Source organism: Nothobranchius furzeri, chromosome 18 (genome assembly GCF_043380555.1).
Source record: "Nothobranchius furzeri strain GRZ-AD chromosome 18, NfurGRZ-RIMD1, whole genome shotgun sequence".
Lineage (NCBI taxonomy): Eukaryota > Metazoa > Chordata > Actinopteri > Cyprinodontiformes > Nothobranchiidae > Nothobranchius > Nothobranchius furzeri.
In genome coordinates, this window is record NC_091758.1 from 5,116,162 (window position 1) to 5,142,500 (window position 26,339).

At 44.4% G+C, this 26,339-nt stretch overlaps 1 protein-coding gene across 1 annotated transcript in view; it reads left to right on the top strand.

Moving 5' to 3' along the window:
* The window catches only part of gfra4a (GDNF family receptor alpha 4a), a 342,275-nt gene that overhangs the window by 149,249 nt on the left and 166,687 nt on the right, over window positions 1-26,339 (top strand). The window lies entirely within an intron of this gene.

Here is a 26,339-nt window from a genome sequence, read left to right on the forward strand (position 1 = left end):
TACTGAGAGGTTTTGGAGGAGAGGATCCATGAAAAAGTTAAGATACTTGAGGAGCAATGTGGCTTTTGCCCAGGTCATAAAGTAGTGACCCAGATCTTCACCCTCCTAGAGTCCTTTAGGGTGGTCATGGGGTTTTGATTGTCCAATCCATGCATGTTTTTGTGGGGCTGGAGAAGGGTGCCTCTGTTTTATTTGGCAGAGTCTCCAGAGCCTCAATAACCGAAGCAAGAGTTGTTGATATGGTGATGGAAGCGTGGAGCAGGGAGAAAACAGGCAGGTGAACATGGACCATCTTCAGCCGTACTGAGGGCCTTACTCCAATCTGTTAAAGTAGAAAGTTAGCCAAAAGATGAAGCTCAGAGAAAGAATGAGACCCCAGCTACAAGTGGGCTTTGGGAAAGATGACCTCCATTGTTTAAGCCACCTGCATTTTGGTAAGGACCGTATCATGTCTGACCCTGGAGTGCTCTCAGATTTCTCAGGATCTGTTGCTTCTGCAGCCCAACCTTTGATAAGCGGACTAAAACATGACAGATGTATGAATTGTTTGGCGTCCAAGTGGATTTCAGGGTGCATTTGTCAGGTATCTGAGCAAGTACTGGACAACATCGGCAAAAGAAAAACAAACAAAAAGCAGCACTGCCGTTAACACCGCAGTAACGGCGAGTCATCTGATCACCACGTGTCAGAAATGAACTAAACCGTTATGATTGTTGTTAACCATCACAAATGAACACTAAATGGATGAATCTAAAGCCTCGCACGCGGTTTGATCACAACGTGAGTCCTACAGGTTCTTGAGTTGGAGCAAATCTTCTCAAAGGTTTTATGATGAGGCATGTTGCTCGAACCATTGAAGATGAAAGATTGTGTTGCTCTCCACTTCCAACAAGCTCCCCAGGCCATCTGCATTCAGAGGCTGATGGAGAGAGACGGCAAGTGAAGATGGGAGCGAGCCGGCCAAGGGGAATGAGCTGCAGCCTTAGTGTTTGAGTGGAATCGATCGCTTGTACAAGTCCAGGGAAATGAGAGAGATCTGACCACCCTTGGATTGGCTGGAGTCGTCCTCACACAGAATCCTAATGACCTAGCAGCTCACGTTCAGCTTGTGTTCATGTGAGTCGATACGGGTGCATTTCTCTAGGTGGAGAAAGAATGTGCACACTTTGAAACTCTGTAGGGCTGAGAGACTGCTGGCATGCAGGTGAATCAAAGCTTTAACTTAACTTCATTAACTGAATTACGTTTTTGCATCAACAAGTTGTCTTTGTTTTAAGTCAAATTAATATAATAGAAAGAACCTGCAGCTGAGGAAAGTTTTCAGTATTTTAATGTCTTCTTAGCATCTAAACTTTACCTCAGTCATGGTGATGTGAGGCAAGGCAGCTTTACTTATAGAGCACATTTCATACACAGAGCCAGATCAGTTTGCTTTCCAGGAGCGAGAACAGCAAATTCAGCGGCACACACGAATCAAAACACACACATTACACACATTACACACATTACACACATTACACACATTACACACATTACACACATTACACACATTACACACATTACACACATTACAGTGAAGAACATGGGCTAATGAATCCATGAACGTTTTCAGTTTTGGTTTAAACGTTACGAGAGTCAGGGCACATCTGAGGTCGTGAGGAAGCTGATTCCATCTGTGTGCAGCACGGTAGCTAAAAGCAGCTTCACCTGATTGGTTCTGACCCGAAGCCATGCTGGGTGTATAAATACTGCAAGGAGATCCAACATATGTTTTGGTCTGATGCCATTGAGTGATGTATAAACTAGTAGAAGCACTTTGAAATGGATTCTGTCGTTTACTGGTAACCAGTGTGGAGATTAAGAACAGGAGTGATGTGTCTGGTTCTCTTGGTTCTTGCTGCGGCTCTAGCAGCAGCATTCTGAATAAGCTGCCGTTTCTTCACAGTTCTTTTGGGAAAACTAGACAAAAGACCATTGCACTAGTCCAGCCTGCTGGAGATGAACACATGAATGAGTTTCTCTAGGTCTTGTCTGGACATGAGGCCCCTGAGTCGTGCTGTTTGACAAAGAGCCTTGGGAAACCCCACATGTCATCTGCTTTGATGTGTGATCTTCAGCAGAGAGAACCTGTGTGTGTGTGGTATGACTGGAACAACTCTGGACTGGGCCTGAGAGTCTGCCCAGTTTAAAAGCAAGAAGGATGCTGTGGTCCACTGTAGCTGCACTCAGACTGAGCATCATCAGAACACGTTTTTCCTAAATCCATGTAGACATGAACATAATTTAGTACCATAATCACTAATAATATTAGTTTTGATAATATTAGTGTCTCGTTATACTTCCACTCTCAGAAGTTGCAGCGTTGCCGTTACAGTCAGCCGGTTAGAGTCTGATCATGTGCCAAACTAAGCTGTTTGCCCGGAGCACGGACCTCTGGATGAACTCACCTTGGTGCTCCTCCGCGGGCATCACAGTCTGAGCGTGCTCGTCTTCTGGTGACTCCAAGAACACAATTAGTGCACAGAGGTGATTGTGCATTTTCAGTGGAACCAGCGTCCCATTTTTATTAGACAAGACAAACCTCAGTTGATCATTTTAGGATTCTTTTAACGTCTCATTGATATTCTCTAGGTTTTCCTTCGAATAGATTTAGCAGTTTTTGTTTTTATGTTTTGTACTATTTTATTGTGTTGTGCTGCCCTTTGGTCCATGAGAATTGTCTAAATGTGCTATAGAAATAAAGTTGTCGCTACTTTACACCAGAGGCATCAGTGGTGCACAACGGCAGCGGAACGTCGCTGCTTCTGTGAGGATGATTCAAACCAGCCGCGATGCAGCAGCGTTAGAGCTTGTCCCCGGAGCACTGCTGAACATTAGGCTGAGTTTTGTTTTTGCAGTGAGCCACTTTTGGGACACATCGATTTCCACAGTTAACATAGGGTCAGACAGGAAGTCACGCATGGTTACAGTGTAAAACATCCAGTACATTTCAAAATAAAAGTCTAATGCAGTAATGCAATTTCACATCTATGTCGATTACGTCTATACATGTAACTTCAGGAGGAATAACGTCATATATGACAACAAACAGCGATAGCGAACATTTCCTTCTTTTTGGTTTAATGGAGGATGGCACAAACAAACCGTGACCGTTGAAGTCTCGAGGGATTTTGTGATCTTGCGAGTCCAGCGAGGAGCCTGGCAGAGAAGCCGCTATGCAGCTGAGACTGTCCCTGTGTTTACTGGCATGCAGCAAAACCTGAGTACACTGATGCTTCCAATGTGAAGAAGGGTTTAGAGTTAACACTGAGGCCCATGCTCCAGGCAGCTTAGCCGGGCCCATGATCAGATCCTAACCTGCTGGTCTTCATGCAGCACCATGTAATATTTCTGGAAATGTGTTTCCTGACGACCAAACCCTGGAGGTGTAGCTCAGAGCTAGGAGCACCACCAGACAACATCAGTTTAACCGGCCACTGCTTTATTGTTTGGAGATAGCCTTCAGTAACTAATGAGGTTAAATAAAAACAGCTGAACACCGGCAGACTGATGTGAAACGTCGAGCTTTATCAGCAACATTTTGAGCAGTCGAACCAAACAGCTTCATTCTTTATGTCTGTAATGGATAAACTAGAGGCCATTTATCACTTTGGCTGTAATCTAATGATGTTATTTAGTCTGTGTGCAGAGAGGCATCATACCAGCAGGACAACGCAACTTTATGTTGTGAGTTTGTAGTTCTTTAATTAATTCATTAGTTAATTAATGCTAATCTGGGATGCTGCAATTTTTTTACATCAAATCATTCATTAAAATATAGTTTCAGGCTACTTTTTTGACCATTTTTAACACAATAAATTTAATTCCATGTAGTATTGCTGCTATTCGTGATTGGAATGAGGAGACAGGATTTGCCTGTAACTCTTGAAGCAATGATGCCTTTTTGGGAACATGCAGAACACTTTCAGCGTAGATCTGGCCCATTAAGCTGCTGAAGGATTCTGATGGAAACAAGATTTTCCTGCAAAGTGGAAAGCTGTTCAACCGGTTCTCTGTGGGTGTCAAATAAATACCTGGAAGTGGCTGAGTTACAATACAAAAGTACTTTCTCAGGTTCTTCTCACAAATGGTGCTTTTAAAGGATTTAGTACTACCCAAACCTGCTTCAGCCACAGCTTGCAGCGCTCAATTTTGGGAACTTTGCATCTGAAAGTACTGCCATCGCTGACTAGCCAAGCGAAGGGGCAGAAATCTGACTGAAGTAGTCGGGGGTGGGGGAGGAAAGGGCAGCCTGGGTGTTTTGCTGGAAATGGAGGCCATAGATCTGTTTGTTTGGGGATTAGGCTGGGATTAGACCTCTAATTCCTTTCCCTCATGTGCATAATTGAAAAAAAATATGTGAACCCATAGAGGGAAGATGAAAGGCCGTCGAGCTTGAGCCTCTTGTAGCACTTGAGTTTTAGGCTGTCACTCTGTGAGACGGAGGGGAATCTGTGACAATGAGTTTCAGTCACACCACTGCCAGGTTCTGCTCCTAGTCGCTCCAGTCCATCGACCTGCCCGACCTTTTCAGACAGATGTAGGCGTTATCAATGTTCTCTCACATTTTTGTGACTGGAGTTCAAGTGGAATAAATCCAGAGCTTTATTTGAACATTTGGAGTATTCTGATGATGCTGAGCATGAGGCAGACTGAGCTGTCATTTTTGTCACATGATAATAAGTACGATTACTCTCTGACGCAGAGGCGGATTTAGCAATTTGGGGGCCCAAGGCGAACATCGACATGGGGCCCCTTACACTACATTTTTCGACAATCTTACCTTTAACTGGATTTGTGAAACTCTCCCCTCTTCTGACATGAGTTATTTTCCCTTTTTATTAGTCCTCCTCTTTTTTCCTGTATTTCCCTCCCTTTGAGTGCTTTCAATATTTGCTCTGCTTTCTTCTTCCTGTCAGTGCTCCTGTGCTTTAGCCTTAATTTTTTTCTATTTTCCATTTTGGTCTGTTTTCCTCCCTTTAAACATTTTCCATCGTCTTTCCTTTCTGCTTCCTTTTGATGTTTACATCGAAAAACAACGTCACTTTCAGAAGTGAAGATAAAAGCTTTTATGAAGCACGCTGCGTCTTCCTCTTATTGGAGCCACTAGGATAACTTCATGTCATGCTTCATGTTTTGACTATCGCTTTGAGTTTGTTACGAATGCTCCCGCCTCTCTTATTATTCTTATTTGTGGTCGTATGGCACTTGGCAAACAACAGTTTGGTGCATTACCGCCACCAACTGGATTGGAGTGGAATGACTACCAATCACTTCCTGTTTGTGCATCGCCGTCTTAATAACCCTCTTATGACCATAATTATAACAGGGTTGCCTGGTATGTTTTTAATCTTATGGCTGTAAAATTGTAATAAAAAGTACAAAGTGTGTGTAACTCTTCTCCTTTCTGAGAACAACCTCAGCTTTCAGTGTATGATTTGTATTTAGAATTTATTTCTATTAAAGCCTTTAAAAAATCAGCTTAAAAGTGAAAAAAGCAAAAAACGGATTTGATTTTTTTTACAGTTATTACTGAACAGGAACTTCAAAATTACTGGGCAAACAATTTAAACTTTGAACTGTAATGCATCTATTCTTAAAAAAAGTTTGAACCTTGGTATAATTTTTAGCAGTTTTTAAGACCATTTATTTTTGTAAACTTTCAGACGTTTTTATTTGATGGTAGACCTTGAAGCAGTTTCTCTCCAGCTGCAGGCAGAGTCCTGCACACCTCCCACTGCCATGGGGGGCTTCTCTGGCACACCGTGCACTGCTACACCAAAAACATTTGTTTTAGCAAAAATAATTATTTATGGTAAAAAGATAAATAATGCTGGAAAGAAGCTGAATCTTACAATTAGCAAATAGTTGAGGGTTGTTCAAATAAAAAAATAAAAAATAAAGACGGAACAAACATTCATACCCTGGTTCACTCTGTCCTTGTAAACCCGAACTACTTTCCTAATTACACTAACAGCCAAACACTAACTAAACTACAATATCCAACAGCCAAGCTTACACTAAATAAGTATTTATAACACTAAAAGCTACGCTAAAGACTAGGGTATGCTAATGCTATGTGCTAATGCTGAACTACGGCTAACCGTCCGACACTTGCTTGCAAATCCAACTCCCAACTCGCCACAAGGCGTGGCCGAGACGCTCGTTGCTTTTATAACTTTGACACAGAGCTGCTACATAGTACTCTACTGGTTTACGTAGTATCTTACTCTTTAACCATTGGCTAAAGTGTATTCAGAATGACTCAAATTCTATGTTTTAAGCTGAAGGTGGCGCATTACTGTGGTATTTAGGCAGAATTTTTTATTTTTAAAGAAAATGCACCAAAATGCTAAAATAATGAATACACACATTTAAAACACTATTAGGCACTCATTTATACAGTTCATCAGCAAAAATGAGTTAATTTAGACGTTACTTGCTCTTTAACAGAGGGGGGCCAGCGGTCAGGGTTAGGGGGCCCCCAACACAAGGGGGCTCCAGGCGGCCGCCGACCTATGGTAAAATCGCCTCTGCTCTGACGCCCCAGGAACACACACTCACCCTTTCTAAGCTGAGCACCAAACAACGCATGTATTATTATTTATAGTGGTGTTTTTTGTTCTGTGTTTTAAAGTTTTATAATCAGCAGAATTGTATGAAAACAGGAAAAATCTGTCTTGTCTCCTGTAATTATTTTTCACGACACTCGTGTGTGAACACAACACAGCAGCTCCCTGTTACCTCGTAACCATATGAATATAAATTAGAGAAAAGACTTTACCCACCCTGGAAACTTTCCAATCCTTTTGCAAAAAAGTTTACACAATTCAACCGAATTAAAGGAAAATATTATTAAATAATCCTTTCAGATTTTTAGAGGTTCTGGACAAACGCTGAACCGATCCGATCTGCCCGTGGCGACGGCCAAGACGAGAAAGGTGCCTCTTCAATATTTGATCTCTTCCACAGTTAATTAGAGCTGGAAATGAAATGTTGCGTTTGAGTTTCCCCAGGGCTAATTAATTACATGCATTTACCCGAAGAACGGCAGATGTTAAATTAAAATGCAGATATGAAAAAGTGTGTTTGTCAGAATGGCAGGAATGCTTTCACCTTTTAAACAGTCTGAAAGGTGTGTGATTAGATGAGAGCAAGTGATGACCTCTTCCTGAGATTCCCTGTTCACCTTAATTAAAATATATCCTTCCAGGCCAAAAGGCTCCTCTCATTTGGATGAGCCATTCTCTGCAATGGCTAATTAAATGTGACCAATGCTACATTTAGCAAATGAAGAGTCAGCACTGTTTGTTTGGCTGAGGCTTTAGTAAAGTTGGTGTCAGCCAATATAAGTTGGCTTTTAAGGTTGACCACCGGATAAAACAATAAGGCACTTTTAAACTCCTAGATAAACAACGCTGCTTAGCTCTGAGGTCTGTTAGTTTTCCATCGGTAAAGAGAAATCCTTTTTAGTGGATTTTGAGCTGTTCTGCATTACTCCTCCTTCCCAACAGCCTTGAAACATCCTACGCAGCAGTTAGCCGCTGCTATTGTGGACAGGTTCCTTTTCACCGGCAGCAAAGTGAAACGTTTTGGACACATCCCAGAAGTGAAGGGACGGGAAGCTTACGTTATGAGTCGATATTTTACGCGCTACACTTCCAAAACATGTCCACAGTTCAGATCGGTCCAGATAGGAAGCCAAACATGAAAGCAGGGTAAAACATCCGGAAACGTTCTAAATAAAAGTCACATCTAGTTAAAGATACGTCATTTCCTGGGACACCAACCGACCCTTTTGGATACCGGCATCCATCATTCTCCTTGCTTGGTATTGTGTAGAAATCTGAAATCATGCGTGGTGTTGCAATTCTCCGGGGATTTTGTGAATTTGTGAGGCCAGCTGTGTGGAACGCTTTTGCTACCATTTCAGGTCTGAAATGCTCCTGGTTGGAAGGGAGCTCGCGGGTACCCTAACCCTAACACTCCATAGGTGGTTTTCAACACATCTGCAGTGGTCTCTAGTATAAATAAATGCCTTGTGTATCTGCAGGAAAAGGCTCTGGCTTCAGGAAGCAGACGTTCTGGTAGAAGAGCGGAGCAAAAAACAGCAGGACTAAAAGATGACAGTCCCGTTAGTTGTCACACTGGTGTGTTGTGAAATGCAGACATGGCCACGGTTGGGAACTATTTGGTGTTTAACCCCTCAATCCAAACCCTTAATGCTGAATGTCAAGCAGGGAGGACACCCATACCACTAGAACTCAGAGCTGGAGACCTACTCATTAGTATTCATTTTATTTGGACATCTTGCCTCTGATTGGCTACCACTACTGTTTGTTCTGCAACTTTGACGTTTATTTCCACAAATAACACAAGTCTGGAGGAGTTCTGCTGTGTGCTGTTGTCGTTAATGCTTATGCTAAAACTGTTCGAGCCAATGGTAGACCTGCCGAAGCTACAGTAGAGCAGAGCTAGGCTGGGTCGTAACCTGCACCTGCAGATGTAATCTCATAGTTGAGTGTTTTAAAGAAAGTCCACAAAAAGCATGAGTCATGGGCTGGTACGGGCGGTGTAGTGTTCACATATAAATCCGAGGGACTTCTCAGGAATGCGGAAATCCCCGAACCTGTGGGCGGCGCTTAATACGCGCGGGAAAGTCCACTCCATAAGGTAAACAAAAGGCGGACATGAGCTGTGTTGCTTTTGGAGACTCTGAACCACTAAATTTTATTAATTTGCTGTGTGTGTCCTCACAATCTTGTGCCCCACACACACACACAAACACACAAAGCTATTCTTTTCTCCCGTTCCCACACTGATCGGCAGCTCCGTGCTACAGACAGAAGTTTACTCAACAGCGTCCCTCGTGAAAATGAATTGCGCATGCGGGAAACCTCCCGCTGGCTCATTCTTCTGGCAGATCGGAGGCAGTATGCGTAATTTCAGCCGGCCAATCAGTCTGTAGTGTCGCCCCGGTCTGACTGCTGGGGAGAACGCCTGAGAAAAAGAGTCGCCTCAGCACCGAAAATGCAAACCTGACCTGTGTGTGAAACCAAATTCCGGTGCCGTTCGACACCTTTTGGGCCCGTGCCGATGCTAATGTGTAAGTGCCATGAAGTTGCTTATGGAGAAGTGCCCCTTAAGCATTAGCAAGAAAGATTGTCTAGACGAATGATTATTAAAATTCTGATAAAGCTCCTGGACACTTTATGTAAATGATTATTTGTTACTGAGGAATGTTTTTTTCTTTCAGTTCGAGAGGGGGCGGAGGGGTGCTTTCTGGAATTACTAATATGCTGATGAAGATTCTCAGTCATCCAGGTCATGGTAATCCAAAGGTGTTTTTAATGAAGGCAACTGGACTTCTTTAGTTTCTGGAAGATGTTTTGCTTCTCATCTGAGGAGCTTTGGCAAGTGATCAGTCACCACCAACGACTGGTCGCCCTGAACTTTTATACATTTATGCCAAAGTTGATTATTTAGGCATTTAAACAGTGGCTATGCTGTAAATACATTCCCATTAAGATGTTGTGTTGTTTCTTTCCTTCAGTGTTGTCATGTTGGGGTTCAGGCGTCTAACCCACGACATACAGAATCAGGACTGAGTCAGAGTAGTGGTAAAAGTATTCATTATAGAAGAAACTGAGGTTGCAGCATAAAGTGAGCTGATCCCGTTGGTTGATTCCGGTACGTGGGGAAGTCTGGAGACGGAGGAGAGAGTTAGAACCAAAGGAAGCAGGAGGGGGGAAATGGAGTAATCTGGGTTGGGGTGGACTTACAGTTTGGCGTGGAGGCAGGCCCGTGGGGAGGGGAGAGTCCGGGGTGAGGTGTGTCCACAGGCGAGGAGGGAGCTGAGCTACTGGAGAGGCTGAGCGGGTTCAGATCTAGAGCGAAGGTGGGGTGCTGGAGGTGGAAGAGCCGGGGGGAGAAGGCGCTGAGAGACAACAGGTCGGTAGTCCAAGGTATGCAGTTGAGAATGAGCAATGGGAATGAGGCCTGGAAATAGAGCAGGAGGTCAAAGGCAAAGTCAAATCCAAAAATCCAAATATAGGTCAAAATCTCAAAGTTCAATTAGTTCAAGAGCTCGAATGTAATCAAAGGGTGGCTGTCAGAAGGTACCCAGGTAGAGTAATCATCCAGCGAAGTGTAGATGTCTCTCAGCTGCTTAAATACATCTGGCCGGCTGATGAGCAGATCTGCAGCAGCTTGGTCAACCTCCAGACACGCCCACCTGCAGAGGGAAAGCTCAGAGACGGCGAGTGACAGCAGAAGCACACCTCAGACCGTGACAAGTGTAATACAATGCAGCATGCTGTAACGATGTAGGTGTTCTAGTATATGTCGTACTTTAACCAAGATCCACTGGTGTTTCCTGAGCTTTGGGGTTTCTGATTGAAATGAACTCATGAGAACAGAAACTTCCAACCATAATAAAAGCTACTGAGCATGCTGCAGCTTTGTCTGTCGGTACCTCCTGTGCTCGCTGCACTTCCTGGCTTCAGGAGAAACAGCTCGGGTGTGTGACCATGAAGATTATCCACAGCAGAGCAAATTCACACTTTCAATTTGAGGGCAACTTTTTATTGTTAGCAAATGGAATGCTATCAGGAAAAAAAGTAAGAGGAGCGATGGCAGCAAATGTTAAAGGTCAACTTTACTCATATTTCAATACAACGACGGTGGTCTCTAGTAGTAATGCATGCCTTGATAATCGTTTTCGGGGGAAATAGCTCCAGTGCACCTGTTTGAGGATGGAGAAGTCAGCCGGAGGAGAAAGTAGATTCAGACAGCAGGATTTGGAGTTTTAACTCCTGATATTTGGACACCTCCCCTTTCACTGGCTAACAGCAACATGACTCCACAAATAACACAAGCCTGGAGGAGTTCTGCTTTGTGGTATGACAGTATGATGTAGACCTGTCAGGATTTTCTGAACCGAGAGTATTTCCCAGTGGCGTGTCCAGATCTTTTAAAATGGGGTGGCCCAGGTGAGGCACAACGTTGTGCATGGGTGGCACCAATGGTTATGCTTTTTTTGTTTTACCCCCAAGCCTTTTGTGGACAATGAAGAGCCTATTTGAAGGTAAATTAGTGTGTTGGCACCTGGGGTGGCCAATCAGATTCCAAGGATGGCATGTGCTACCCCAGGCCACTCCCTGGACACGCCCCTGGTTTTTCCACCTATTTCATGTCAGAAGTTAATGCAGGAAAAGTGTAGAAGGCTATTTCCACACACACACTTTAAGGTTTGTGAACCCCAGGGTTCTTTAGTTAATTAATACTTTAAATCAACTTTTATAGGAAAACATTGAGTAAACAAGCTGGGAAAATGTGTTGACTCACAAAGGGTTTGCTATAATTGTTTGATCATTTCCATCAGACAAATTGCTGGTTGAAAGGTGCTGGCAGCCAAGGGAAGTGATGATTCAGGACTCCAGGATGGATCAGGTGAAGCAGCTTGAAGAGAAGCGGGACGCTTTTCATTTGGAGGGAAAATGACAAAAAAAGCTGCTTTAAAGAACAGAAATCAGGCTTTTAAAGCTTTAAAGATGATTACTGGGCCCGTGTAATGAAAAGAAAATCTATACTCACCCTATTCATGAAGCACCTGCTAATACTCAACAATGTTTTTGGTGCGTTAAATATGCGGTCAAGTCCCTTCCTGAAGGGTGTCCTTGTTTTTAAAAATGTCAGCAGAACTAAACACACGTTAACCAGCTGCTTATTAACATGTAATCCAGAAGCAGCTTTACTTATTCTGAATGTTCTTTCCATCTGGGCAGTGGCGGTTTTACCATCAGGCATAGGTCGGCAGCCGCGTGGGGCCCCCAACATCAGGGGGCCCCCTCATCCTGACCGCCGGCACCCCTCTGTTAATCCCACAATGGACTGTTCCTGTAAGATGCCGATGCACAAACAGGAAGTGATTGGTAGTCATTCCACTCCAATCCTGTTGGTGGCAGTAATGCACCAACTTGTTGTTTGCCAAGTGCCATACGACCACAAATTAGAAGAAGAAGAAGAAGAAGAAGAGAGGCGGGAGCATTCATAACAAACTTGCAGCGGTAGTCAAAACATGAAGCATGACATGGAGTTATCCTAGTGGCTCCAATAAGAGAAAGACGCAGCGTGCTTCATAAAAGCTTTTATCTTCACTTCTGAAAGTGACGTCGTTTTTCGATGTAAACATCAAAAGGAAGCAGAAAGGAAAGACAATGGGAAATGTTTAAAGGGAGGAAAACAGACCAAAATGGAAAATAGGAAAAAATAGAAAAAGAAAGGCAAAAGCACAGGAGCACTGACAGGAAGAAGAAAGCAGAGCAAATATTGAAGGGAAAACAACTCGTGTCATGAGAGGGGAGAGGTTCACTAATCCAGTTAAAGGTAAGATTGTTGAAAATTTAGTGTAAGGGTTCCCCAAGCCTGTGTTCGCCTTGGACCCCAATTGCTAAATCCGTCACTGCATCTGGGTAATCCTTTTAGTTTCAACAGAGGTTTCGTTTCAATAAAACAGGAACAGATCAGTTGTTATGAAGCCATTTGTTGGGTGAGTTTTGAGGGTTTGTGTGTGTTCTCTGCTGCTGCCTCACAGATTTCCACATTTAGACATGATCTGATGAAACCACTGTCATGAAACGTGTCATGATAATGGATGCAGGTGGCTGAAATTGAAATGGACAGTCAGAAATGGCTCCCTCCGTTTCACTGGAAGCTTTTCTTTCCTTCTACCCCGACTATGATGCCAGTCAGACCTGACGTCTGTTCATTTAATGCTGGGGCCTTGCTTCCAGGCAAACATTGAGCGATTGTGGTCCAGTGGCATAGAAATCTCCACTCACCATAAAATGGCGTGCATTTGTCTGAAAACACCCAAAATATTCAAAAAAGTCTCTCAGGTAAAAAAACAAAACATGTTTACCAGCAGAGATTTCAGAAACGCTGATTTCACCAGGTTCCTTCTTGCAACCCTCCATGAGCATACATGTTCGTGCTGGACTGATAAGGGTCTGTCGTGCAGCATAATAAAATACACGAGGGACCCCACGCTCGCCGGCATGTTGGCATCCGGGGCCCCTCACACTGGCCTTTGTTATGCCGAGGGTAACGTGGAATTAGCATAAACAGCTAGATCCTGTTTACAGCACCAGTGTGTGACAGGGTTTGAGATAAGGCTTTACAACAGGGGTCTAATATTTCATTATCACCATGATTAGTATTCTAAGGAAACAAGATGTGATTCACAGTCCCAACACATTTGCATTACTCCACATGGCTTCAAACCTGAGGTGGGAAGATCCTGTGTGTTCGAAGCGAATGCCCTCCCGAGGAGTTCCTGTTCAGATTTAACTTTTTTACTTGAAACCCTTAAAAATAAAGTACTGCATCTTCAAAAATAACGCAGCGAGAGCGCTCCTATCCCAAATGTTGATCTTAATTGACAACTGGTAGATCAGAGAAGCCGTCATGTTAGCAAAAGGTCGAGAGTTTCCTCGAGCAACTCTCTCAGTGCTGCTGCTGCTGTAAGTCAACATGAACAGCAGCTTGCCTTTAGGCTTGTTGTTTCTTTGTTACTGCAGATTTTATCAAAGGCTTTGTTCTGTAGTTGTTGAGAAGGATGCCATGTTCACGGAGTCTTGCACCATTCCGGTCAGTTTCAAAAGTCTCCCCATGGTGGCAAGTCGGCTAACACGGCCACCAGGGTGTTGAGTGCAAGCACAACTTTTCAGATCTTCACTTTTCCACCCATCCGTGCACATTTTCTCCTTGTAGACAGAAATAGTTCAACTGTTACCGGCTTAGACATCAATGTCGGATGTCTATGGTTAGCGGTAGCTTGTTTAAATAGTGACCAGCTCCAGACTGGTGTTCCATTTGCTGATTGGCTTTTCTCCCATTCTCCAGTATGTTCGTTTTTAATTCATCAACAAAAATGTTGGTCACTATTTGTCATAATTTAGTCTTAAAAGAAGTACAAATTAAGGTTTATATTTTGTTTTCATTCACAAAAATTTATTCATCACAAAAAAAACGAAAATATTTCGTCGACAAAATTAAAGATTTCATATCATGCAAAATCCACTTTTTGGAGCTTTTTACTGTGTTTTGTTGTCATTTCCTCATGAGAAATACTCCCCAAACCCGTTGTTGGCTGCATTCATGCATTTTCCTGTGTCAGCTGCAATTTGGATGATGTGAAGACTTTTCCTACAAGCGGAACAAAGTAGCCCACTTGCATCACCAGGAATTTCTCCTCCCCCTGAATGTGCTCTGGTCCTGGTTCTGAAACCGGGATTTTCTGTGGACATTCTAACAAATTACTTCTGCATTAGAGACAAAATACCGCGCTAAAGATCATGCGTCCTGTCTACAAAGATGCACATAACGGCCAGCACAGGATATATGTCTGAGACGACTGTTGTTTTGTAACACACTGGGTTGTCCAGCTGTTAGAGTGCCAACAACGGAGCTTTTACCACTGGACTACATAGGGACAACACAACAGCAGACGTGCCTAACACGCTGTTGTAGGCACATTTTGCCAGAGCGGGCGTGGGCGGAGTTTCCCTGAAACAAACCGTTTCAGTCCTGGGTATAAATTCAGGCTGACAAAAATAACTCTTATTTAAGATAAATGATATCTCAATAGCACCAACTGTAATATTTGATCATATACTGTGTCTACCATTGCTCTCAAAGATTTAAAATGGCATATGTGACATTTAATATTGCTTATGAATGACCAAAGGCTTCCTAATGCCACTTCCTCTTTGTGGTAAAGTGGAGCCATTTGGGCCATTCCCATCTGTACTGGGTCAGCCCGGTACAGATGGGAATGGCCCAGTTGTTTTTAGAAACAGACCGCTGATTCAGTATCTAGCCCTAGACTGTATACCAACATTTACAACCAGACTTTGTAGGGTCTGATCTGCTCTAAACAGAGTCCTCACCTGTTTCCTTTTCATCCACAGTCCTGCTTTAGCATACCTGACGTTGTCTTACTCCACTGACATCAGATTAAAGGGTCTTCATCAGCTCTGCACCAGCACTCACCATCACTCACCAATTACCGACCAATCTATTTGTTTCCATGCAGTGGCTTTGACCTCTCACCACCCCCTCCAGCCTGAATGATGGAAAAAACACTTAACCGTGTCTTAACACGTGGGTAATGAGATAGATAAACAGAGATAAAGGAAACATGTGCAGGATTGGGGTTTGTTTTGTCATCATGATCTCTAAGACTGGGACTTAGTGGGTCGTAATTAGAGGTGGAGCGCCCCGTATAAACAGGTGGAGAAAGGGAATAACCATGACAACACATCACTGAGCACAAAACAGCCTATTTTGGTTGAGCATCCTAATTAGCCTGCACCTCTGTGCTCTGCAGGACCTCTCTGTGCTGCTGGAGCACAGACAAACAAGCAGGGTGGCCAGATTGTTTTAACATTCTCTCAAGAGATTTTGAACAGACACTTTGTTAGTGTTTGAGCCTTTTTTTAAGTAAAGCAACATTAAAGTCATTATACCAACAAGATCAACTTAATTAGCTCAGCATGAAACTCTGTGGTTTTTTTCCCACAAATTTTCCATCACAAGTCATCCTGATAATTGTTGCTTGATTCTCAGTAAAGATGCTTTGCAGCCTATACGTCTATTTCCCTTGACCAGCCTTTATTCATGCTTCAGTTTGTTGGTCATCACAGAGAGTTCACCTTTGTTTATCAGTGTGTGCATCCATGGTTAGTGCAAGTAGAACAATCTCAAGCTCTTTTCCATCCCACCACTGTGACTGTGAATGCTGCTGGGACTCCAGGTAGCGGCACACTTGACGTGGTTTTATTGCGTCCTCTTAGGCTTCATTGCTGCAGAATGGAGGCTGGTTCCCAGACTTCTCTCTCCCAGTGCCCTTGGTGGTGACAGCCAACAATGTTCGTGCATGTCAGTGACACTTTAAGTGAGAAGTCGTGTCAGACGTATAAAAGAGTTTATAAAAGCTGGTTTTCCACAGAACAAGACTCGGTGATGGAGAATAAAAAATGATGACAAGTGGAACAAAAAGGAAAATTTGGCTTTAGAGAAGGCAAAAGGTTGAAGGTGCATAATGATATCAGGCATTATTATGTTTGTACAACATGTAGTCACATTGAGACTTTATTCATACATCTGGGTCGTATTAAAAGAGTAAAATGTAAGAATGACATCGTCACAGTTGGTTAGAGGACTCACTCTCTCACAACCGTTTTATGAGTTTCACGGCTGTTGCCAGTTACAGATCAGCACCAGAACATTCTAGTTGAAAGCAAAGATGAGTCATACACAGTACGTTAGTTAGATAAATGCATTGTCATATCAGGTGGTAGCCCACTTGGGTCTAGCGCCCTGGGAGGGAGGGTGGCAACTCCCACCACTACCTGGGCACCACCCTAGGAGCGCCCCAGCCGCCGCCACCAACCACCCACCACCGGTCCCGAGGCAGAGGGCTCCACAGAGGAATCACTGGAAGGATTAAAATACGTGACATGTAAAATAACAAGAGCTAATGTGGAAAATATCTAAAATGTATGATGTAAAATTTCCAATAACATGTGATTATACAAATAAAACATAAATGTGTAACACAACAGTAATTAAAAGTAAATAAATAAGTAAAACAAGCTATGCAATAAATAGTAATCAGTTAAACGCTAAACTAAAAGGTGGGTCTTGAGCCTGGTCTTGAAAACATGAACGCTCTCTGCGGCCCTGAGATCCTCCGGCAGCCCGTTCCAGAGGCCTCGCAGCACGAAGGTTGCAGGTTCGAAACTCGGCTGCGACCTTTCTGTGTGGAGTTGCGTGTTCTCCCCATGCATGCGTGGGTTTCCTCCGGGTACTCCGGTTTCCCCCACAGATCACAACATGCCCTATAGGTTATAAACTGTAAGTCGCTTTGGATAAAAGCGTCTGCTAAATAAATAAACATAAACTTTAGGACTGACAAGGAGACGGCTGCCAGAGGAGCACAGGGACCGCGAGGGTTCTTACGGTAAAAGCAGTTGTGAGAGATAAGACGGGCCAAGACCATTAAGACACTTAAAAACCATTAAAAGTATCTTAAAATCGATCCTGAAACATACGGGGAGCCAATGCAGTGATTCTAAAACCGGAGTGATGTGCTCCCGCCTCCTGGTCTTCGTCAGGACACGAGCTGCTGAGTTTTGTAAAAGTCGTAGACCTGAAGTGATCTTTTTGGGAAGAGCAGAAAGCAGGGCATTGCAGTAGTCTATCGTACTGGTGACAAAAGCATGCGTCAGCGTCTCCGTATTGGCCTGCTGGTTACCGGCCCTCCAGGACCAGGATTGGACACCCCTGCCCTAAACCATGATAGTGAGCATTCTTTGTTTTCAGCTCATGTTAGAGTTGTTTTGATTCACCTGTGTCAAGGTGAATCAAAACAAGGGTCAAGAGTCACTGAGCTTACCAAGCCTATTTTGAGTTCCAATAGTTAGTTCTAAAAGTTTTGGAATTACTAGAATGACAACAGTGCCCAAATGTATGCACCTGTCTAATTTAGTTTAAACAATTATCTCACATTTCTGTAAATCCTATAAACTTCATTTCACTTCCAAAATATCACAGAGTATATCTCTTATGTGATTTACTTATCCAACAATTTATACAGGAAAATCATGAAAATTAACAAGGCTGCCCAAACTTCCCACTGTAGTTCTAACGGAAGTAAAATGCCACGACTGACTTATAATTCACTTTGCACACACATTTCACTTTAACATCAAGTTGTTGGTAATGAAAATGTAAATTGAGATATTTTTAGAGCCGACCATTTGCTTCAAATTCAGTCTTAGCATTGTTAGCTCAGACAATCTCCTGATAGTAGAGTAACAAAAAGATGCAGTGGCTTCTTAGGGGTGAGGGTAATAACTTCTGGGTCGCTTCTGTTTACTGGCTTCAGTTCTTTAAACAACTTTGGAGCTTTTTGCCTGCCGGTGTGGAATTATAAATGCTGGGGCTGTAGCATTAGTTCAGTAGAGATACAACAACCGATTTTATAGATTTGAGTTAATCTCACGTATCTTTTTCCTTTTGATTCTTGAAGTGTTTTACTTTGTACTTGATGTACTCTCATTTCTAAACTCTATTTGAGTTTACCTTACATTTCTTTACTGCTCTGCTTTAGAAGTGATGACTGCTTCTGTTTTACTTTCAGCATTATCTTCAGATGTAAAAGAACACTTTATTAACTTCAACACACACAAATGTAATGTCCCTGTTTATAATTTTGTCAGACTTTTGTGGTCCCAAACAAAGCCTTGTGCTTTATACAGAGTGTAGTGAAGTGCCCTTAAAGAAAATAAATGGGCTCAGAGACTTTGGGATGGAGCAGCCATGAAACGAGGGGATTTGCAGCGTGTGCTGCCGTCAGGAGCTGCTGGGGAAGCAGAGACCAGGAGACGGAGGAATAAGAAGGGTTTTGGGAGTGAAGCCTCAGCGCTGTGATGCTGCTGCCTCAGCCCCGTGTGCCATTCCAAGTGTCAGCTTGATTAATGGGCCTCTGGCTGCACAAGTCCCTCTCACAGGACAACACAGATCAATACACAATGAGATCTGGCTCTGAAGAACCCTGCTCACGGCCTCCGTGGCTTTGACTCAGATCTCAGCTGATGGAAACATTCAAGGGACGTTTGCTGTTACATGATCTCACGCAGCCCTGTGAAACAGTGCAAAGTTGAGACAACAGCTGAGGTTCTTCATCTCAGGAGAGGCCAGACATAAGCTGTGGATTGTTTGATATAAAAAGTCGACGTTCTTCAGATGGTGCTGTTAATCCAAACTGCCCGGAAGCAACGCTCACTAACATGTCAGAGTTTTAGAGACTTTACTCTGAACACCCTTTGCATGTTTTTGTGTTTCTTCCTAGTTATTCTTTCCATTTCGGGTGCACTAATATTATGTAAGAAGTTGTTGGTTTGATTCTGCTTGTAACTGTTTTGGGGTGATCTCAGCCAGCCCGCTGCTCAGATTTGGGACCAGTCGATAACAGAGTCAATATGTTTTTTGTATCGGGGTGTTTGAAAATGACCGGACTTTCAAAGCCGTACTGAAAAAGGATTTCCAAGAGGAGAACGATTGTTCATATTGAACGTCTGTGCATTCTAAGTGGGGCTGTATTCAGTCTGGTTCCTTCAGTGACGGTAAATGATGTCAGTTTTCATCCTGTTCTCTGACAAAAACTCAGATCAGTGGAACGTTCCTGTGCCAAATTCATCATGTCTGTTAGCAGAACTTTCCTAAAGCTGGAAGCAAGAATAACTGTTAGGTGTGTGTGCACATTCAAATTAAAAATACAAAGCTGCTCAAGTGTGAATGTACCTGAAATCGTCACAAAACTCATGCAGCCTGAACATGTCCAAGTATTTGGTCCTGTTTTTATAAACACATTTTTTGGAACTACTTGAGTCTGTTCAGACGGTCTCTCTGTTAGAATTCTCCTTTAGCTGCTGTTTGTCAAGGCTGCTGCCATCTGGTTAATGGGAATGCTGGCAAAGCTGGGAAAAAAGTCTTTGTGCCCTTAAATTGTTTTATGTTTCTGTGAAAGTAAAACAACTAATTAACAAGCGTGTATATATATATATATATATATATATATATATATATATATATATATATATATATATATATGTGTGTGTGTGTGGGGGGGGGGGGGGGGGTGCTGGTGCCTATCTCCAGCGGTCAATGGGAGCCAGTCCATCGCAGGGCTATATATATATATATGTATATATATATATATATATATATATGTATATATATATATATATATATATATATATATACATATATATATATATATATATGTATATATATATATATATATATATATATATATATATATATATATATATATATATATATATTTAAAAATGTATATATCTATATATACATATACATACATAAGTACACATGTACATATACCGTAAATCCTTTAATAGAAGCCCGGGCCTGTATTTGACTTAAGCTCATCAAGCTCCAGGCCTTTATTGGAAGGAGGGCCAGAATTAGAGGCGGGCCTCAATTTCTATTTGAGCAAAATGAACTAGTGGTTCGCTGGAGTTTTTGACAATTAAAATTGCGCCCACGTTTTCAAAGTTAAACACATTTCTTTTAACAACGGTAGTTTCTGCTTCAACCCTCTCCCCCCCTCCCCCTGCGCAGCGGCTGCAAACTCACTGATGCGCCTGCAGCCTCTCGGAGTTTCTGCTGCTCTAAACATTAAAATAATTATTTCATTTTCTGATCCTCACTTCTGATTACCTTCAATGGTGTCTGTTTGTTGCAACCAGCAGGTACAAAACTAACTTGTTTTTATTTGACTGTTTTTCTGTCCTGTCTGTTTATTATCTTCCTGCATCTTCTCTCAGTCCTAAAGAGAAACTGCTACCTGGGTTCATATATATTCACCTTATGAGTTACTTTCTGCAGTTCTAAAAGATCTACCGACCGCTAAAACAGCGGAGTGCTCGCTGGCCACATCAGCTAGGTGCGTCACCGTGGACAAAACAGGTGATGCGCCCCGATCCACAGCAGCGAAACGCATCAGGCACAAATAAAAGAATAAAAGACAGAAAACATAAAAGGAAATGAGCCGACATGAACGATCGCGTGTTAAATTAGTTTTTGAGGTGGCGACACCTGATTTGATAATGTTACTGTGGCCGTGCTCAGGACGCAGATGTCTGGAGCGCGTCAACAATCAGAGCTTTGCATGTGCATGCTGGTTAAGGTTAGGATGGGGGTGAGGGGAAGGTTAAATTGCAAGAAGGTAAAGGTCACAATTTGGTCAAATGTCCTTTTTACGGCGGGTGTCAGTACCGACGCTCTGGCACAGCGCGTTGCCTCCCGACACGCAGGAGCTTGTCACCTGCTGACAGCAGGCTGCTGTCTTTTCCGAGGACTGCATCTTGCCAGTCATTATCACGTGACTGCGACTAGTCGATGACAGGCATAACAAGTCACTATAGAGCGGTGAAGTCGACTAGTGACTAGTTCATACAACCCCTGCTACTGCTCCCCAGAGTGTTCTGCAGCATAATCAGCACGTTCTCTTTGAACTTGATATCAAATGTTCGCCTCCTCTTCGTCTCCGCACGGTTAAAGTTACATTCGCGGTCTATCACTGGCAAATCAAAAGTGAGACGGATGACACAACCGCCCCCGTACTTGCTTGTTACCACATTCCAACCGGCCACAATAAAAAACCGGCCATTATTCACCTCTGCCGACTCCGACACCGGCCAAAATATGATACCCGTCAGGATTTATGGTACGTATATATATATATATATATATATATATATATATATATATATATATATATATATTCAATTCAATTCAAAAATACTTTATTAATCCCAGAGGGAAATTGATTGCCGTAGTAGCTCAGAATAATAATAATAATCAAGTCATCAAAGAGTTGTTGTATATTACAATGGCTGTTGGCAGGAAGGATCTCCAGTAGCGGTCGGTGTTGCAGCCAAACTGAAGAAGCCTCTGACTGAAGACACTCTTCCGTTGTCAGACAGTCTTGTGAAGAGAATGCTCAGGGTTGTCCATCATTTTCTTGATTCTCTGGAGAATCCTTCTTTGCATTATCTCCTCCAGCGGTTCCACAGTCGTCCCCAGAACAGAACCAGCCTTTGTTATTAGGCTGTTGAGCCTTTTCAGGTCCCTGCTTCTGATGCTGCTACCCCAACAGACGATGGCTGAAGAGATTACACTCTCAACAACATACTTGTAGAAGATGTGCAGCATCTTGCTACAGACATTGAAGGACCTAAGCGTCCTCAAGAAGTGCAGTCTGCTGTGTCCCTTCTTGTAAACGGCTTCGCTGTTCTTTCTCCAGTCCAGTCTGTTGTCCAGGTGAACTCCAAGGTATTTGTATTCCTCAACCACCTCCACTTCTTCTCCCATGATGGAAACAGTGTTTGACTCCACCCTGTTTCTTCTGAAGTCTAAAATCATCTCCTTTGTTTTGTTCACGTTCAAGGTCAGATGATTGTTTCCACACCATGCCACAAAGCGTTCCACCAGCTCTCTGTATTCAGCTTCCTGTCCATCTCTGATATACCCAACGACTGCAGAGTCATCTGAGTATTTCTGTAGATGACAGGTCTCTGATTTGTACTGGAAGTCTGAGGTGTACAGGGTGAAAAGGAATGGTGAGAGTACAGTCCCCTGTGGTGCTCCAATGTTACTGATCGCCTGGTTTGATGTGCAGTTCTTCAGCCACACAAACTGTGGTCTGTTTGTCAGGTAGTCTTTAATCTAGGCAATAGTTGAGGCCCCCACCTGTGTCTTCTGGAGTTTCTGGCAAAGTACATCAGGCTGGATTGTGTTAAATGCACTGGAGACCTCAAAGAACATGACCCTGACAGTGCTGCCTGCTTTGTCCAGATGACAGTGGGTTGGTTGAAGCAGCTGGATGATGGCATCTTCAACTCCAACTCCATGGCGATAAGCAAACTGCAGCGGGTCCTGATATGTCCTAGTTTGCTTATTCAGGTGGACCAACAGGAGTCTCTCCTGGACCTTCATGATGTGGGATGTCAGGGCAACCGGTCTGTAGTCGTCATTGACTGATGGACGAGTTTTCTTTGGAACTGGAACAAGGCAGGAGGTCTTCCACAGGACTGGAACCTTCTCCTGGGCCAGGCTGAGGTTGAAGAGGTGCTGCAGAATCCCACAGAGCTGCTCTGCACAGGTCTTCAGTACTCTGGGGCTGACACCATCTGGACCTGCAGCCTTGTTCCTGTTCAGTCTCTCCAGCTGCCTCTTCACCTGACTTCTAGAGACAGATAGGTGGGAGGGGGAAGTAAATGGGGCAGCAGCATTCCCTGACTTGGTTGAAGACAGATTAATAGAACTAGAAGAGTCCAGAACAAAAGAGCTGACATGTGACAGGAAAATGTTGGATCAGAGGAGGATGGGATGTCTGATTGGCTGGGGACAGGAGAGGAGGATGCTGGGTTTGTTCCTGAACTGAATTTATTGAAGAACTTGTTCAGTTCATTGGCTGTGTCCAGGCTGCCATCTGTGCAATCCTTCCTCTGCTTGAAGCCTGTGATCTTCTTCATCCCTGACCAGACATCGCTGATATTGTTCCTCTGTAGTTTGTTCTCCAGCTTCTTCCTGTATGCCTCCTTGCTGTCTCTTATCTTGAGCTTCAGTTGCTTCTGTATACTCCTCAATGATTCCCTGTCTCCCTCTTTGAAGTTTTTTTTTTCTCATTTAGCAGATTCTTCAGTTCACTGGTGATCCAGGGTTTGTTTTTAGCAAAGCATCTCACTGTTCTGGTGGGTATGATGTTGTCCACACAGAAGTTTATATAGTCAGTGACACATCCAGTCATGGCATTGATGTCCTCTTCATATCCTTGGCAGAGAGTCATCCAATCTGTGGTCTCAAAACATCCCTGCAGGGCTTCTTCAGCATCCTGTGACCATTTTCTCACAGTTCTTCTTGTCACAGGTTGCCTCTGAACAAGTGGTTTGTGTGCTGGGCAGTGGTTTGCGTTCTGAGCAGAGAATAAGTATATATATATATATATATATATATATATATATATATATATATATATATATATATATATATATATATATATATATATATATATATATATATATCACCGGCATTTATAATTCCACACCAGAAGGCACATTGCATTGGCTCTGGAACCCGAGACCTGGAGAGGGGTTGGACACTCTACTTTGCTGGAGTTGCTCCGGGTGAGAGGCGGAGGGCTGGGGTTGGCTTTTTGTTAGCCCCGAGACTCTCTGCCTGTGTGTTGGGGTTTACCCCGGTGGACAAGAGCGTAGCTTCCTTGCACCTTCGGGTCGGGGAACGGGTCCTGACTGTTGTTTGTGCTTATGGGCCAAATATCAGTTCAGAGTACCCACCCTTTTTGGAGTCCCTGGGACGAGTGCTAGATAGTGCTCCATCAGGGGACTCCATTGTCCTGCTGGGGGACTTCAATGCTCACGTGGGCAATGACAGCTTGACCTGGAGGGGTGTGATTGGGAGGAACGGCCCACCTAATCTGAACTCGAGCGGTGTTTTATTATTGGACTTCTGTGCAAGCCGCAGTTTGGCCATAACGAACACCATGTTCGAACATAAGGATGCCCACCGGTACACTTGGTACCAGGGCAGCCTAGGTCGCAGGTCGATGATAGATTTTGTAGTCGTATCATCTGACCTGCGGCCGTATGTTTTGGACACCCGAGTGAAGAGAGGGGCGGAGCTGTCAACTGATCACCACCTGGTGGTGAGTTGGATCAGATGGCAGGGGAACATGCCGCGTAGACCTGGCAGACCCAAACGCATAGTGAGGGTCTGCTGGGAACGCCTGTCAGAAGAACCTGTCAAGACGGTCTTCAACTCCCACCTCCGGCAGAGCTTTGACCACGTCCCGAGAGCAGTGGGGGACATTGAGTCCGAGTGGGCCTTGTTCCACTCTGCGATTGTCGAGGCGGCTGTTGCTAGCTGTGGTCGTAAGGTGGCCGGTGCCAGTCGTGGTGGCAACCCCCGTACCCGCTGGTGGACACCAGAGGTTCGGGGAGCCGTCAAGCTGAAGAAGGAGGCCTACAGGGCGTGGCTGGTCAGTGGGTCTCCGGAGGCAGCAGACAGGTACCGGGTAGCCAAGCGGGGTGCAGCAGTGGCAGTTGCCGAGGCAAAATCTCGGGCGTGGGAGGAGTTTGGTGAGGCCATGGAGAAAGACTATCGATCGGCTCCAAAGAGGTTCTGGCAAACTGTCCGGCGCCTCAGGAGAGGAAGGCAGCAACTCGCTCACACTGTTTACAGTGGGGACGGGGAGCTGCTGACGTCAACTGAGGCTATAGTTGGACGGTGGAAGGAATACTTTGAGGAGCTCCTCAATCCCACCAATGCGCATTCCGAGGAGGAACCAGAGCTGGGAGACCTGGGGATGGACTGTCCGATCTCGGGGGCAGAAGTTGCTGAGGTAGTCAAACAACTACACAGCGGCGGAGCCCCGGGGGCGGATGAGGTTCGTCCTGGGTATCTCAAGGCTATGGATGTTGTAGGGCTGTCATGGTTGACACGTCTCTACAACATTGCGTGGTCATCGGGGGCAGTTCCTAGGGAGTGGCAGACCGGGGTGGTGGTCCCCATCTTTAAGAAGGGTGACCTGAGGGTGTGTTCTAACTATAGGGGGATCACACTCCTCAGCCTCCCTGGAAAGGTCTACTCCAAGGTACTGGAGAGGATGGTACGATCGATAGTTGAATCTCAGATAGAGGAGGAGCAATGTGGTTTTCGTTCTGGCCGTGGAACTGTGGACCAGCTCTATACCCTTGCAAGGGTGATGGAGGGGGCATGGGAGTTTGCCCAACCAATCCACATGTGCTTTGTGAATTTGGAGAAGGCTTATGACCGTGTCCCCAGGGGCACCCTGTGGGGGATGCTCCAGGAGTATGGGGTGGGTGGCTTTCTGTTAAGGGCCATTCAGTCCCTTTACCAGAGGAGTGTGAGTTTGGTCCGCATAGCCGGTAGTAAGTCGGACCTGTTCCCAGTGAGGGTTGGACTCCGCCAGGGCTGCCCTTTGTCACCGGTTCTGTTCATCACTTTTATGGAGAGAATTTCTAGACGCAGCCGTGGTGTGGAGTGTGTCAAGTTTGGTGGCAGGAGAATCTCGTCTCTGCTTTTTGCGGATGATGTGGTCCTCCTAGCTTCATCCAGCTCTGACCTTCAGCTCTTGCTGGGTAGGTTCGCGGCCGAATGTGAAGCGGCTGGGATGAGGATCAGCACCTCCATATCTGAGACCATGGTTCTCGACCGGAAAAGGGTGGCTTGCCACCTCCGGGTCGGGGGAGAGGTCCTACCCCAAGTGGAGGAGTTTAAGTATCTCGGGGTCTTGTTCACGAGTGAGGGTAGGAGGGATCGGGAGATCGACAGGCGGATTGGTTCGGCGTCTGCAGTGATGCGGACGCTGAGCCGATCTGTCGTGGGGAAGAGGGAGCTGAGCCAGAAAGCCAGGCTCTCGATTTACCGGTCAATCTACGTCCCAATCCTCACCTATGGTCATGAGCTTTGGGTAATGACCGAAAGAACGAGATCGCGGATACAAGCGGCCGAAATGAGTTTCCTCCGTAGGGTGGCCGGGCTCAGCCTTAGAGATAGGGTGAGGAGCTCGGACATTCGGGAGGGACTCGGAGTAGAACCGCTGCTCCTCCGGATAGAAAGGAGCCAGTTGAGGCGGTTTGGGCATCTGGTCAGGATGCCTCCTG